This window comes from Schistocerca cancellata, chromosome 2 (genome assembly GCF_023864275.1).
Source record: "Schistocerca cancellata isolate TAMUIC-IGC-003103 chromosome 2, iqSchCanc2.1, whole genome shotgun sequence".
Lineage (NCBI taxonomy): Eukaryota > Metazoa > Arthropoda > Insecta > Orthoptera > Acrididae > Schistocerca > Schistocerca cancellata.
Window position 1 is genome coordinate 545,335,208 of NC_064627.1, and position 15,536 is coordinate 545,350,743.

The 15,536-nt window shown below is 46.0% G+C and overlaps 1 protein-coding gene and 1 pseudogene across 1 annotated transcript in view; both read left to right on the top strand.

The window, feature by feature from the left end:
• LOC126162120 (unconventional myosin-XV) overlaps positions 1-15,536 on the top strand; it is a 504,442-nt gene that overhangs the window by 275,704 nt on the left and 213,202 nt on the right. The window lies entirely within an intron of this gene.
• Positions 3,462-3,579, top strand: LOC126163828 (5S ribosomal RNA; annotated as a pseudogene).

Genomic DNA, 15,536 nt, shown 5'->3' on the forward strand with positions numbered 1-15,536 from the left:
TGCAAATAATGGTAATGTACATGTTTCTTTTTGAGGTATCATGATTCATGTGGCTACTATTAATTTCTATACGAACTGTGAGATGTCTACTATTAAGGTTTCACAAAGTCTGCCATTTTTGGCACTCCTGGCATGTGTCCTTCATCAACACAGTATCACAATGGAATTCTCAGCCATGCAGCTGGACCATGCGCTGGGGCTACCCCTCTTGTCTGGCTAACGTTCTCCATCACATGTTTGCTGTCGGGCCCAGGCTGGCCGAGCGGCCCGTACGGCCTCTGCTTCCTCTGAGCTTAGAATATTTTCAGGGTGCGACTACTCACCCTTTACCTCACAAGGTCTGGAGCTCCTGTTAGGCAGCTCTCCTGTATACTGGGCCACATAAAGTGCTCTGATATAGCACCCTTGTAGCATGGATTGCTAGATGGCTGAATCCATCTAGAATGTCAACCAGCCATTGTTGTAAATGGGTAGGCACATATGGCTTACTAACTCGTCACTGTATAACAGCTCCTCAGTTGCTAGCCATGGTATGTGATGTAAGTGCAGGGGCACCTTTCCTTTCAGCAGGTTGAAAGTTTAGCTGCTTGATCTGCAATGGCTCTTTGCTTTCCATATTTTGAGAGGCGGTATTGTGGTCCCTAACGAGAAAAAAAGTCCAGTAAATAGGGGCTCTAAAGTGCATACCTTAAAAGTTGTGAGCACCTATCATCTACTTTGCTAATATGACACACATCTCTTGTACAGAACAAGTGCTCATAGTTCTTAAAGTGTGCACTTTAGAGACCTTATTTACTAGGCAAGTTTTTCATGTTTTCTTTTGTCTATAGTACCTTCTTCCAAAATATGGAAAGCAAAGAGCTTGCAGTAGAAGAGATTTGATTCGCAGTATTGAAGATGGAGAAGTGCTCATAGTTCTTAAGATTTTAAAACTCATGTTTATCACACGTCTTTGATTTAAATGATCATTCATGTCATATCCCTGAATATTGACCATTACTCCTCACCATGTTTAGTGAAGGCATGCCCTTCCACCATGAATCAGGAGTATCTAACTGATTCAATTCTGCATAAAATAGTGGCCAATGGTGCTGCTTTTCTTTGGTCTTCTGGGAGAAAAAACACAAAGGCTGCCAGCGCACATTTACATTTTGTTGTAGCACATCACCAACAGTGGGGAATAAGGCACCTACAAAATCGCTAATGGTGTATCGGCAATCAGATGTGCAAGGATGGTGGCTTGCACGAGACCTGTCTGGCAGGCTTCAAATTGTGCCTTTAGTTTGTCAGTCCAAGCAACAGGCATAGTACCATGCACTTTGGTGCCACCAGAGACAGCATGGAATAGCAACTGAGCCTCATCAGTTTGGAAAAAAGAACAACAGTAAAAGTTTATCATCCTCAGATACCGATGCAGTTCGTGCACCCTTTTTGGGGCCAGTTAAGATGTAAGTGTGGCGATTTGTTCAGTTGGTGGAACATCACTTCACTGTCACCAATGTCATATTAGCTGAATTTATGAGGATTCCATTGTTTCCAGACTTTGGGAAGCTATGCATAGATGTCTTTCATGTTATTCAGAGGGTGTCAGTGCCACCAACACATCATCTGTGTATGCGAAGCAGAAGTCTAATACTTGCAAAACGTATGTGACAAAGAGTTTAAAAGTCTGTACTGTATTCTGTTGGCCATAACACATGTATGGCAATGGTATTGTAGTTTTAGGAATGTCATCTGTTGCCACAGGCATTTGGTTGTAGGCTTTTACTGTGTTCAGTGTTGAGTTATCAATGCATCCCACCATTTGACATACAAAATTTGTGAAGTGGTGCACAGGATACCAGCCAGAAATCTTCCTAATATTGGGTCCTCTATAATCACCACAGGGGCACCATCTGTCCAGTTCTTTTGGTACTGGATTGGGGGGGGGGGGGGGGGGGGGGGATCACAATTGCTTTCTGATGGTCATGCTGTGCTTGCTTGGGTCATTGCATTGAATTCTGCTTTTGTGATGTGGAGTTTGTTGGGGTCCATCTGTCTGGGCCGTGACAGAACTGGAATACGAGATGTGATCCTGATGTGATTCACTGTTTAGTGGTAGAGTGATGGTGACACTCCAGGGGTTGCATAACTGATGGGAACTTTTTCAGTTGGCACACCAGTGGCAGCAGTGTGGCAAGGAAGGGTACCAACAGTTTGCTGCACTGTGTGGACTGTCATGAAACCTTCAATGATGTGACTTGTCCAAAATGATAGTGTTCCTCACATCAAGTATGATGTCATAGGACAAGAAGTCTAGTCCGATAAAGTGTAAGTCACATCTGCAATATAAATCGCAACTTCAGTGACTGTCTTAACAGATGTCCAGACTCACGAACCCATATGTAGTTGTGAGTGATTTATTTGGAACTGCTAAGTTGTAATTTTCATATGTTCATGGTTGCCATAGTAAGTGGAAACCCACACATCTGACCCAGTATCCACTAGAAACTGCACCTCAATGGTCCTGCCTGTGATCACTAAATGTTATGATAGCTGTCCACGTTGAAGATGCTGGCAGACTTGCTCAAAGGGTGTGGTAGGATGGTGTCTTATGTTTTCCACACAGGAACACAGTGATCTGCACTTAAGTGTCCTGTCTACAAAACCACGGTGGTAAATACATTGGTTCAGTCTGGTGAGGATGAGGAGCACATGTTATGTTCTCCCTGTGATGGAATGCGGTCTTGTGATTTGTATATATTAAAGGGCTGTGACATGCCTTGCCAACTTTTTGAGATGAAAGCTCAATGTAGTCCAGTCTGTTTCTGGCAGCTGTTGTATTAAGTACCTGTGGAGTGGCAGCCTCCAATACTTTGTCCATGATCTCTGCCATATCGCTTAAGTTTGCCTCTGCATTACTGGGAACAGGTTGTGATGCAATTCCAGCAAGTGAAATATTCACATGGAGCACAGGAGTGGGTCTGGGTTGTCCGGTCTGGCCAAGGTGCAGAAGTGTCACAGGAACTGTGATGACTTCCCTTTGCCAATTTGTTCCCTCTGCAAAGATTGTGCTAATTGTTACATGCTAGAGAGGGAAATCCACAGAATGAGCTCATCTTTTAGTTACTCGTACTTTCCAGAGGCAGGCAGTTTTGTGATGACATCGCTAACCTCTGGTGGAGCGGTTGTCCAGTAGTGCCACCACAGGTGCATATTTATTGGAGTCTTGCAATAGTTCAGTGGTGACAAAATGGCTTTCGATGTGTGTGAACCAAAGCTATGGACAATCCATTCAGCAGGTGTACGGTGTTGATTTGCCCTACTGTAGATCGATAATATAACCTACGAAACAGCACATAAGTACTCTATGTCCTATATACAAATAAACAAAAAGTAGTGTCAGTGGAATATACCCCTTGGTAGATATTGTTTCACTAGACAAGATTAAGAATGGAAATTGACTTATCTCCCTTCGGTTTGGCAACGGCCTTGCCGCAGTGGATACACCGGTTCCCGTCAGATCACCGAAGTTGAGCACTGTCGGGCGTGGCCGGCATTTGGATGGGTGACCATCCAGGCCGTCATGAGCTGTTGCCATTTTTTGGGGTGCACTCAGCCTCGTGATGCCAATTGAGGAGCTACTTGACCGAATAGTAGCGGCTCCGGTCAAAGAAAACCATCATAACGTCTGAGAGAGCAGTGTGATAACCACACACCTCTCCTATCCGCATCCTCACCTGAGGCTGACATAGCGGTCTGATGGTCCCGATGGGCCACTTGTGGCCCGGAGACAGAGTGCTTTTCCCTTTGGCTTGATAATTCTGTTTCAGTATTTGAATAAAGCATGTATATGTGACTTGTATATGTGTAAAAATCATGCACTGAAATTTAAATTCAACCTAAACGAGTAGTATCTCTGCTCAGGTCAATGTACAAATGCATAAATAGCAATTATGTAAGTCTTACCTATTGCTGAAGATAAAATACTATATCAAAATCTCAATTAGGTACCAAGTGGCTACAATTAAAATGCAGCTACTCACAGAGTTACAATGTGAGCTGCAATTATCATATGGCAGCAAAATGTGTTAGATATAAGGGGCATTCAAAAAGAAGCGAGCCGGAGGCATAATTACAGAAACCAGTACTTGTATGTTAGAAGTATTAACCGTGGCTGTTGAGACACATTTGCCTCTCAGAGCCTTTTTAAGGGGACAGAAAATGGTGTAATAGCAGGGAGAGAGGTCTGGTCTGTATGGAGGGTGACCGAGAACCTAAAATTTGAATTTGTGCAGGAATGCCGTGACTGTTGGCCGTATGAGGTTTTCCATTGTCATGGAACAGAATGACCCCACGGGTGAGATTGCCTGGTCATTTTGATTTGATCACTTGGCGAAGGGTGTTCAAAGCTTGCGAGTAACACTGGGCATTCACTGTTGTCCCGTGCTGCAGGAAATGAATCAGAAGGGGGCCATCTTGGTCAAAGAAGAACGTCAGCATAAACTTCCTGCACTCATGTGGATGGCCTCAGCTTTTTTGGGTGGTGATGACCCTGGATGCTGCCACTAGAGACTTTGTCATTTTGATTCTGGTTCCAAGTGATGACACCATGACTCATCTCCAGCCACCACTCGTGCCAGGAATGCATTCCCTTCCCGAGCATAGCGCTGCAGATGAGCAAGACAGCGGGCCATTCAACATGCTTCCTGGTGTGGTTGAAGACTGTGGGGCACCTATTCGGCACACACTTTGCACGTGTGCAGTCATTCCTTCATGATAGTCTGAAGACTTCTGACATTCAATCTGACCATGGCAGCTATGGCTTTCACTGTCACTCAGTGGTCCTGGGTAATGAGTGCATCCACCAGCTGGACGATGTCATCGGAAGTGTAGTTTCATGCTACAGACCGTGCATCATCAGCTGACGACACCCATCCTTTCCTGAAGCACTTGTGCCACGCCTTGACCTTTATTTATTTATTTATTTATTATTTGTCCCGTGGATCAAATCAGTACAATGGCTTGTACAACTGATATGGAATAAGTCAATACAAATATACGGTTTACAGGAGTCTATAATAGTAAACATGAATACAGAGGAAAGATTATTTTACATTACCTACAAAATTATGTTACTTAAAGTTACAGCTTTACAGAGAATTGTTACATGATGTGACAAAACTGACTTAACAACATTCAGCTTTGATACTTTATCATGCACTAAGACAATTTTGATTCCAAATATTCCTGGATGGTATAAAAGCATTCTTTTAATAAAAGAGATTTCACTGTCTGTTTGAATTTATTTATTTCTTGGATTTCTTGTATAAAAGTTGGAAGATGATTATATAATTTTATTCCCATGCACTTGACACCATCACTGTACAGTTTTGTTGAGTGGGGAAGTATTCTTAGAGAGGTTTTTGATCTTGTGTCATAATCGTGGTAGTCCATATTTTTGCTAATTTTGTTGATACTTTTTTTGGTAAAGAATAATAATTCTAGTATGTATTGGCATGGGAGGGGCAAAATATTTAGTTTCTTAAATAATGGTTTACTAGTGTCTCTTTGTTTTTTGAACATAATTGTTCTGACTACCTTCTTTTGCAGTTTGAATATCTTAATTGATTCAGAATTTTGGCCCCAGAAGATGATTCCATAGTTAAGTACGGAGTGAAAGAGTGCATGGTACATTGTGGTTAGGGTACTTGTGTTAGTGACGTTCCTTATTGATCTAATCATGAAGCATACTTTACTAAGTTTTGTGCTGGTAACGTCAATGTGCCTTTTCCATGTGAGCGTATCAGTAATAGTGACCCCCAAAAATTTTATTTCATTTTCAAGTTTAACATTATTTTTTTCCAGTGATATAGTTGGTTGTAATGCATTTCTGTTTTGGGCAGTGTGAAAGGTTATTCCAATTGTCTTTTTTGCATTAATCAGCAGCCTATTACTTTGGAGCCATCGACTTATTTGATCTGTGGTTCTATCTATATTGGATTGGAGAATTTGTTTGGGCGCAGATATGAGTATAGAGGTGTCGTCAGCAAATAAAAGGGTTTTTGTGTTTGGTAGGCTGTGAGGGGACATGCAGTGTTTGCCGTACACTTGTGACATTCATTAATGTATGTCCATTCCTCCTACTCCTTCTGCTGTCAGAAGATAAACAACACCTCTTTGCTCTTCATTTGATGCCTCAATGTCACTGTTTGCATGCGAATGTTAGTATTGGACGATTGATGCATGCTGCTGCTGTCTCTGTATAGTCAAGTGACGTGCACGTAAGCCCTCTAGCGACGGGCTTTAAACTCTCTAGTTGGAACCACACCTCGTTAAGTATGCCACGATATTACCCTCCTGTCACTGGTTTGTGCATTCCAGACTCCTGCTCATTTCTTTTTGAATGCCCCTTATATTCTAATGTATTAATGCAGAACTGATTAACACTGGAAAAAAAATATTTTCAATTTTGCCCACCAGATTCAAATCTGGTGCTCTGAATGTTAAAAATACGTATAGAAATATTTCCTTATGTAATGCATTAGGAATGGGACATGGGCAGGAAAGCTAAACAAGTGAGAAAGGCAAAATGTTTATTTTATTCTTAACCATCACTTACATAATTTACTCATTATGAGCACCAGAGACATTGATGATGTGGTGCACCTGTAAAACGACATGATCAACAGTTGCTCACAGCAGTTCTGGTGGAATCTGAGCAATGTGTTCCTGTATATTGGCCTTCAGATCAGGTAGAGACTGAAAATGTTACTGGTAAACATGTTCATTTAGATATCCCCAGAGCCAAATGTTACATGGATTCAGGTCAAATGGTCTTGCAGGTCATCCATTGGGAAACCTCTGGTGATAGCAAATTCTTGTAAAGTTGCATTAAGCAGATCTTTCACTGGGTGAACGACATGAGGTGTTGCCTCGTCTTACATGACAACAGTGGTTTCCACACAGTTGCTCTCTTCCAAAGCAGGAATCACTTGCTGTACAAGGAGATCTCGATAACTTGCAGACATGACAGTACACCTGACAGGTCCTCTGGGTGCATTCTCTTCAAAGAACAATGGACTGAGGGTAAAGTCGCTTGTGAATCCAAACATCACATACAGTGAGTGCAGTGACTCTTCATGCACAACATGTGGTTTAACAGTGCCCCAAATTCATCAGTTCTGTGTAATCACTGCACCCTGCATTTAAAATATGTCTCATCACTCTGTAACATATTGCTAGGTCACATATCATCAACTTCCATCCATGCCAGAAACTGAAGAGCAAATGCAGAGTGTTGCTGCAAATTATGAGGTTTCAGCTGACGTAGCATGTGAATCTTGTACAGGTACCAGTGTAAAATTGACTTCAAAATTTTCTGTACTGTTGACGATGGGATAGACAGCTCTCATGACTCTGCATGACCACTAACACTACCTGGGCCATGTGCCGCATGGTCAGTTACAGCAACAGCAACCTCGTCAGTAACTTCCACTGGAATAGGACATCATCCTCTTCTAGTTACATTTAAGTGTACTTGTGTGCCAATTGAAGATCCTGCACATTCAGGATGTCCAGAAACCTGTATGAACAATGAGATAACAAGGAAAAAATCTGTTGTGTGGTAATCAGTTTATGTGAATTAAAAATACATAAACTCACTGTCATTGATCGCTCATGTCCACCACATATGGTACAAAATTTTGGACATAACGAATCTGCTCTAAGGGAACTGTATCAGTTAACCAGTGACATAACAACTTTCCTCTGAACATTGGTCATAAGTGTTTAGACATGTTTAAGTGTAACTTCAGTTAAGAACTTCATTTAAAAGGTTTAATTGCAAGGAATATAAGAGACATGTTATGTTTGACATTAAATGTTATTTTCTTTAGTTGCAGATGGTTAGTGTAGTAACACGGTTCACGTTTACGTAGCACTTCACTTAGCATAGACCGGGACTGAGTCCTAGGCAGGCCCGATGTTGACTGACTGGGCACGGCCCGTGCTGCCTGAGTTGTTGTTGTTACACCGGCAGAGGTCGCGTCCGAATTCTCGCGTGCCCTCTGGTGGACGGGACTCTACTTGCGGCAACTACCGTCTGTGACGCGCCGTGCCGATGTGCGCTTCCCGCGATATTTCTGGTGGCTACTGCACTCCTCTTCCTTCAGGGGGTGAAGCCACTGTGATCCACTGCGTCGGAAGGTAGAGCGTCGTGCAGGAGTGACGACCTCCACGTCCATCGGAAGGCTGAAGTCGAGGGGATCTGCCAACCCTCCGGGAGGGGCAAGACTCAGTGGCGAGGACGATGGGGAAGGGACGACCACAGGTGAACCAGCCTGCTGAACAACCGGGCCGGTGAGGGGGGCAGGCTCTCGCTGGGGCATCGCTAATGATGGCGATGCCGGTGCTGGAGCGACTGGAGGCTGCCAAGGCTGAGAGCCATCGCGGTGCAGCGGAATCACAGGGGGGAGGGGTGGTAGCGTCCCCTGAGAAACCAATACAGGTGCCGGCAATGGGGAAGCCGGTGCCCGAGGGGTCGGAGGGTGGGGGCCCAAACGTGGACGAAGCTGATTTTGGTGACATTGTACCTCCCGATCCCCCATCTGCAAGGTATAGAGCCGGCGGCAATTTCGGTGCAGGACCACCGCCGGTATCCAACGTGGATTGCGACCAAACCCACGTGCCCAGACCGACATACCCGATGGAAAGCCGGGTACTCCGTTTTGCGAAGACTGGCGAGGACCGGGCCGAAGGAGATGCAGCAGAATCCTAGGTTGGCGCCCGTGGAGGAGCTCTGCGGGGCAGCGTTCTCCCATAGGTGTGGTCCGGTATGCCGTCAGGAAAAACGTCAACGCCTCCTCCGCAGGAAATTCGTGCACATACTTTTTTATCTGTGTCTTAAACGTGCGCACCATGCGCTCGGCTTTCCCATTCGATTGTGGATGAAAGGGGGGAGAGCAAACATGCTGAATACCGAAGCGCCTACAAAAATCCTGGAAGGTCTGCGACATAAACTGAGCTCCATTGTCTGAGACCAGGGTGACTGGCAGACCTTCTACAGAAAAGATTTTTGCTAGTGCCTGGATTACAACCTCTGAAGTGGTTGAGGAGCAGCGAACCACATATGGAAATCGGGAATAAGCATCAATGACAATGAACCAAAAGCCATTGAGAAACGGGCCCGCAAAATCAATGTGAACACGTTCCCATGCCTGGGTTGCAGGCAGCCAGGAAGAGAACGCTGCCCTGGGAGATGCCTGTTGGCTCGCACACTGGGAACAGGCGGCCACCAAGTGATCAATTTCTCTGTCAATACCGGGACAGTACACATGTCGGCGAGCCAAGGTTTTAGTACGGGAAACACCCCAGTGCCCCTCATGTAATAACGTGAGGACTTCCCGTCGCAAACTTGCAGGAACAACCACGCGAGGAGCTGTATCATCGGTAGCCAGAAGGAGAACTCCTTCCAAGACGGAGAGGCGGTCTTGTAGAACAAAATAATTACCAAGAGGGTCCGAGGTGCGGCCTGGAGGTCGGGATGACCACCCCTGCTGAATGAGGCGAACCACTTGCCGGAGAACCGGGTCAGCTGCCGTTTCCCTGGCAACTCTAGAACTAGTGATCGGGAAGCCATCAACCGCTTGGCGGGATGCCACATCCAAATGAAAACACATAATCTCCTCTCGATCGAACTTAGGATCCGGGCCCACCGGAAGGCAGGAAAGAGCATCTGCGTTGGCATGCTGTCCGGTAGGGCAAAAATGAATGTCATAATGGTACTTAGAGAGGAACAAGGCCCAGCGCTGTAGTCTGTGGGCCGCCCTATCCGGAATCTGAGAGGTGGGGCCAAATAATGATATTAATGGCTTATGGTCAGTGATTAACTGAAACTTCGTGCCATACAAGAAAGGGTGAAACTTGGTAACAGCTTAGACAATGGCCAAAGCCTCTTTTTCCACCTGGGAGTAATGGGCCTGTGCGGGACTAAGAGTTTTAGACGCAAATGCCAGTGGCTGCTCGGAACCATCTGAGTTGCGATGGGCCAGGACCGACCCTACCCCATACTGAGAAGCATCTGTAGCCAGGACCAACGGCTTATGGGGGTCAAAAGTAGCTAAACACGGCGCTGACGTGAGGAGGCCTTTCAACGAGGTGAACGCTCGCCCGCATGCAGGCGACCAATCAAAAGGAACACCCTTGCGCAGAAGGCAGTACAGAGGGCGGGCGATGGTGGAAGCCCTGGGAATGAACCAGTGGTAATATGCAATCTTGCCTAAAAAAGCTTGTAACTCCTTCAGCGAAGCGGGCTGTGGAAGGTCGACGATACCTTGGACCAAACTTCCTAGCGGCTGGACGCCGTGCCGAGAGATTGTGTAGCCCCCATACCGTATTTACTCGAATCTAAGCCGCACTCGAATCTAAGCCGCACCTGAAAAATGAGACTCGAAATAAAGGAAAAAAATATTTCCCGAATCTAAGCCGCACCTGAAATTTGAGACTCGAAATTCAAGGGGAGAGAAAAGTTTTAGGCCACACCTCCAAATCGAAACAAAGTTGGTCCATTGTAATACGAGACACGATTTAGGTCGAATGAGAGACGATACAGCTACAGTAGTTTGGTTCGAGTCGTAAGCTTAGCAGTTAAGCTTTACCAGGTAGCCATTGCTATGCGTCAGGCGCTCCGTCCGTATTTATACGGGTACTCTTCCTTTTTCACGTGCTTCGTCTGGTTTGAATCGATTGCTTATTTTGCTTTGATCTGATAAATGCCGTTTTCTTTGTTATAGGTGTTTACGTCACTCTAAGCTGAAAATGCATTACTGTACTGTGTCATGCATTGTTTGTCGCATTCTGATAGTGCGTGTGTACGGCATGTCGCCGCTCGCGGCATGACTTGCTTTTGTGCGCGCTACCGCCGCTTAAAAAAAAAAAAGAAAAAAAAGAGGAATCGTCTCATTAGCGAAACAATGGCAAGAGACTGCAGTTTGTTGTTACTTACACTGCTGCTTTCTTTGATCAACAAGAACCAAATAATAGACTGCGTATGATAGAACATGTTCTGAACGAGAGTTAGGTGCAAATTTTTCTCCGTTTGAAAATCTTTGCGGCCGCTTCTTTAGTACATCAAATTCTGCACAGAAATTAGTCATCTTACATTTAAAATCTAGTCAGTTGCCGTGCTTCATTTCTGACTATATCACTATTAGGCATAAGAATAATACGAATATAAACATGACACGATACGTATATTCTTCCGCGTTTGCTGTTGTTTCACTCTAGTTTCGTAGTTTATTAGGCAGACAGGATTTAAATGAGAGCAGCAAACACGAAAGAATACATGGCAAAATGTTTATTTTCGTATTATTCTTATGGTGAAGAGAATACTGCATGTGATTCACATTTCATCAGGTTCCTATTAGCAACCATCTCTTCTCACGGGTAGGAAAAAACTCGGAAGGTAGAGTTGGCCATATTGACAAACATCCCTAACAGTCTTGCCAGTCGGATTTTCATAGTACATTGAAATTCTGCTACATTCGAAGATGAACAATACGGAATTTGTATTTACTTCTTTGGACAATGTATGAAAATGCAGTGGTCGAAACTCGGGACGGAGAAAAAAAAAAAGGTTTTGGCGCCAGTATTTATCTTTGTGCCCACAAAGCATGCTTGTGTGGCGCTACATATATTCGACGGCAGAAGTTAGTTGTGGCAGCACCTACCAACATTTTTCAGAACTTCCGCTTGCTTTGCACTCGATTCTAAGCCGCAGGCGGTTTTTTGGATTACAAAAACCGGAAAAAAAGTGCGGCTTAGATTCGAGTAAATACGGTACTCAATGGACGGTTGGAAGAAGTTTGACTTACGCAGGTTGCAACGCAAGCCCACGGACCTGAATTTGAGAAAGAGGGTGCGAAGGTTTGCAAGTGTTCCTTCGTGCTGCGGCCCATGACAATTATGTCGTCCAGGTAATTAATACAATGAGGGATTGTTGACGTGACGTGCTCAAGATAACGCTGGAATATGGCCAGGGCACTGGAGATTCCGAAGGCCAACCGCTGGTATTGGTAAAGGCCAAACGGGGTGTTGACAACCGCCAGCCGTTGGGAGTCCTCATCAAGAGGTATCTGATGATAAGCCTCCAAAAGATCGATTGGCCTCCTGCTACAGCAGAGAACAATTCATCAGCACGAGGCAAAGGATAGGTGTCCACCACCAATTGGGAATTAATGGTGGCCTTGAAATCGCCACAAAGACGTAATTTTCTCAAGGGTTTCCTGACAATAATGAGGGGCGAAGCTCACTCACTAGAAGAAATGGAAAAAATGACCCCTAGGGCTGTCAGCCAGTCTAGCTCTTCTTTTACCTGAGGGCGGAGAGCCAAGGGGATCTGCCTCGCGCGTAGAAAACGCGGGCGAGCCGACACCTTCAACGTTAAGTGAGCTTCAAAGTCTGAAACACGCTCCAGGCCCTCCTCAAAGATATCCGGAAAGTCAGAGATCAAAGATTGTAATGATTGATAGGGAACGTCTTCGGAGACCAACTGTATGGTGTCAGTGATAGAAAACCCGAAAGCTTGAAAGGCATCCAAGCCAAAAAGGTTAGCGGAGCTCGCATCACTGACAACAATAAAAGTAATAGGCCGAGTGACTGATTTGTAAGTCACGTCGGTAGTGAATTGACCCAGTAGGGGAATGAACTGTTGACCGCAACCGCGTAGACGCCGGTAAACTGGCGCCAACAGGGGCGACCCAAGGTCGGAGTAAGTTTGTGCATTCAACAAAGAAACCACCGCGCCCGTATATACTTGCAGTTGTAATCGGCGCGACCGGACCGACACCTCTATAAAGAGTTTGTGGGCCGATGTGTCGGGAGCCTGGCCCGATGAAACTTCCTGAATGTCAACGTCCATGTCCTCTGTAACTGCTTCCATCGATTCTTTCGAGGCTGAGCGTCAAACTTTAGCAATGTGTCCTTTTTTATTACATTTGCGACAAACGGCCCAACGCTGGGGGCACTCTGACCGATCGTGATGTACGAGGGCGGTTCAGAAAGTAACCTCCGATCGGTCACAGTGCGGGTTGTGGGGGGAGTAGCGACGCCATCTGTGCGTTCACGCACTCAACAGGTCAGTCGGCATCAAGCCGTGGTCGAGTGAACGCCGTACCTGCGCTAGTTTAGTTTTTGTGGCAGTTTGAAATGTGTGCTGCAATAGAAAACCCCGCCAAATGTGAAGTGCGTGCTGTCATAAGGTTTTTTACAGCCAAAGGATATTCTGCAGCAGCTATTCATCGTGAGCTTTGTGCCGTGTACGGACCAAGAGTTATGAGTGAAGGAGTTGTCCGTGAATGGGTACGTTTATTTAAAAGTGGACGAGAAAACGTTCATGATGAAGATCATTGGTGACTGACGAACTCGTTCAGACAGTTGATGCAAAAGTTCGTGAAAATCGATGTTTCTCAATGTCGGAGTTGTCTACTGGTTTTCCACAGATTTCTAAGACTCTCTTGTACGAGATAGTGACAGCAAGATTGGGTTACCGTAAGTTCTGTGCACGATGGGTGCCCAAAATTCTTACCGACCACCACAAAACTCAAAGAATGGCCTCTGCATTAGACTTTCTGCCACATTATGAGGACGAAGGAGAACCATTGTTAAACAGAATCGTGACCGGAGACGAAACCTTGATTAAGTATGTGAACCCTGAGACAAAAGAACAATCAAAGATGTGGGCACATTCAAATTCGCCTACCAAACCAAGAAAAGCCTCGCAAGATTTTTCTGCCAGAAAACTGATGGCAACGGTGTTTTGGGATGCCAAAGGGGTGTTGTTGGTTGAATTCATGGAACGTGGTACGACCATTAATCAAGACGTGTACTGTGAAACAATAAAAAAGTTACGACGGGCTATACAGAACAAACGCCGTGGTATGCTGACTTCCGGTATCGTTTTTTTGCACGATAACGCCCGTCCTCACTCTGCTCGCAGAACAACGGCCCTTCTTGAGTCCTTCAAGTGGGACGTTATCAACCATCCACCTTACAGCCCAGACCGGGCGCCAAGTGATTATCACCTCTTCATGCATTTGAAGAAATGGCTCGGGTCACAGCGGTTTGATGACGACGAAGAGCTCAAAGATGCGGTCACAGGCTGGCTCCAGCCACAAGCGGGTGATTTTTATGCAGAAGGAATTTCAAAGCTTGTGAAGAGATACGATAAGTACCTCAATCGCTATGGAGACTATGTAGAAAAATAGTGCAAAGATGTAGTTGTAAGATGTATATATTAAAATATTTTTATTTAACTTGGTGTATTTTTTTAAATCAACCGGAGGTTACTTTCTGAATGGCCCTCGTATATAGCACGACGCACAGGACGGTAACAGGGGCCAGCGGCCGGAACTCTGTTTACGCGCCGTGCGGGAGCGGCCGTAACGGCCGGATTGTACGGCTCGCACGTCGTCCACCCCGGACGCAGTGGACGCGGGCGCGCCACCCTGAACCACCGCGACGTCGCACCACGCTTCCAACTGTTGACCGGCGGCGTGAGAGACTTCATACGATTGAACAATGGACAGGACTTCCTCGAGGGAAGGGTCTTCTAACTGCAGGGCCCGTTGCCGGACCTCCCTATCAGGGGCCGAACGAACAATGATGTCGCGCACCATAACGTGGGCGTACGACTCTCGCGACTGCTCCGTGACAAAATGACACTTGCGACTAAGACCGTGCAGGGTAGCGGCCCACGCCCGGTAAGACTGATGGGGCTGTTTCTTGCATCGATAGAACTCGACCCTAGCCGCCACAACATGCGTGCGGCAACGATAATATGAAGACAGTAATGAACACAATGCGTCAAAAGACAAGGACGAGGGTTCCTGCAACGGCGCAAGCTGCCGCAAAACGTGATACAGCGAGGGAGAGATCCAAGACAAGAAAAGAGCACGACATACCTCCGCATCGGCAACATGAAACGCCTGGAAATGCTGCCAAAGGCGATGTTCATACGCGTCCCAATCCTCCGCCGTCTCGTCATACAGGGGAAAGGGAGGAGGGAATGGCGCTGGAGCAGACGGCGTGGAGAGCAATGCCGGAAGCACCTGTTTCATGGTCGCCATGAGCTCCGTCTGCTGCTCAACCAAAACCCGCACTAAATCCTCCATGCCGCGGATAAGCCGCGAAACCGGAACAACGACGCAACACGCGAAAGAACGACCCTACTCGTCGCCAATTGTGTAGTAACACGGATCACGTTTACGTAGCGCTTCACTTAGCATAGACCGGGACTGAGTCCTAGGCAGGCCCGATGTTGACTGACTGGGCACGGCCCGTGCTGCCTGAGTTGTTGTTGTTGTTGTTGTTACGCCGGCGGAGGTCGCGTCCGAATTCTCGTGTGCCCTCTGGTGGACGGGACTCTACTTGCGGCAACTACCGTCTGTGACACGCCGTGCCGATGTGCGCCTCCCGCGATATTTCTGGTGGCTACTGCAGTTAGAAAACATATTATGCTACATTTAAGTGTGCTTGTTTGCCTGTTGAAAATGCTGCAC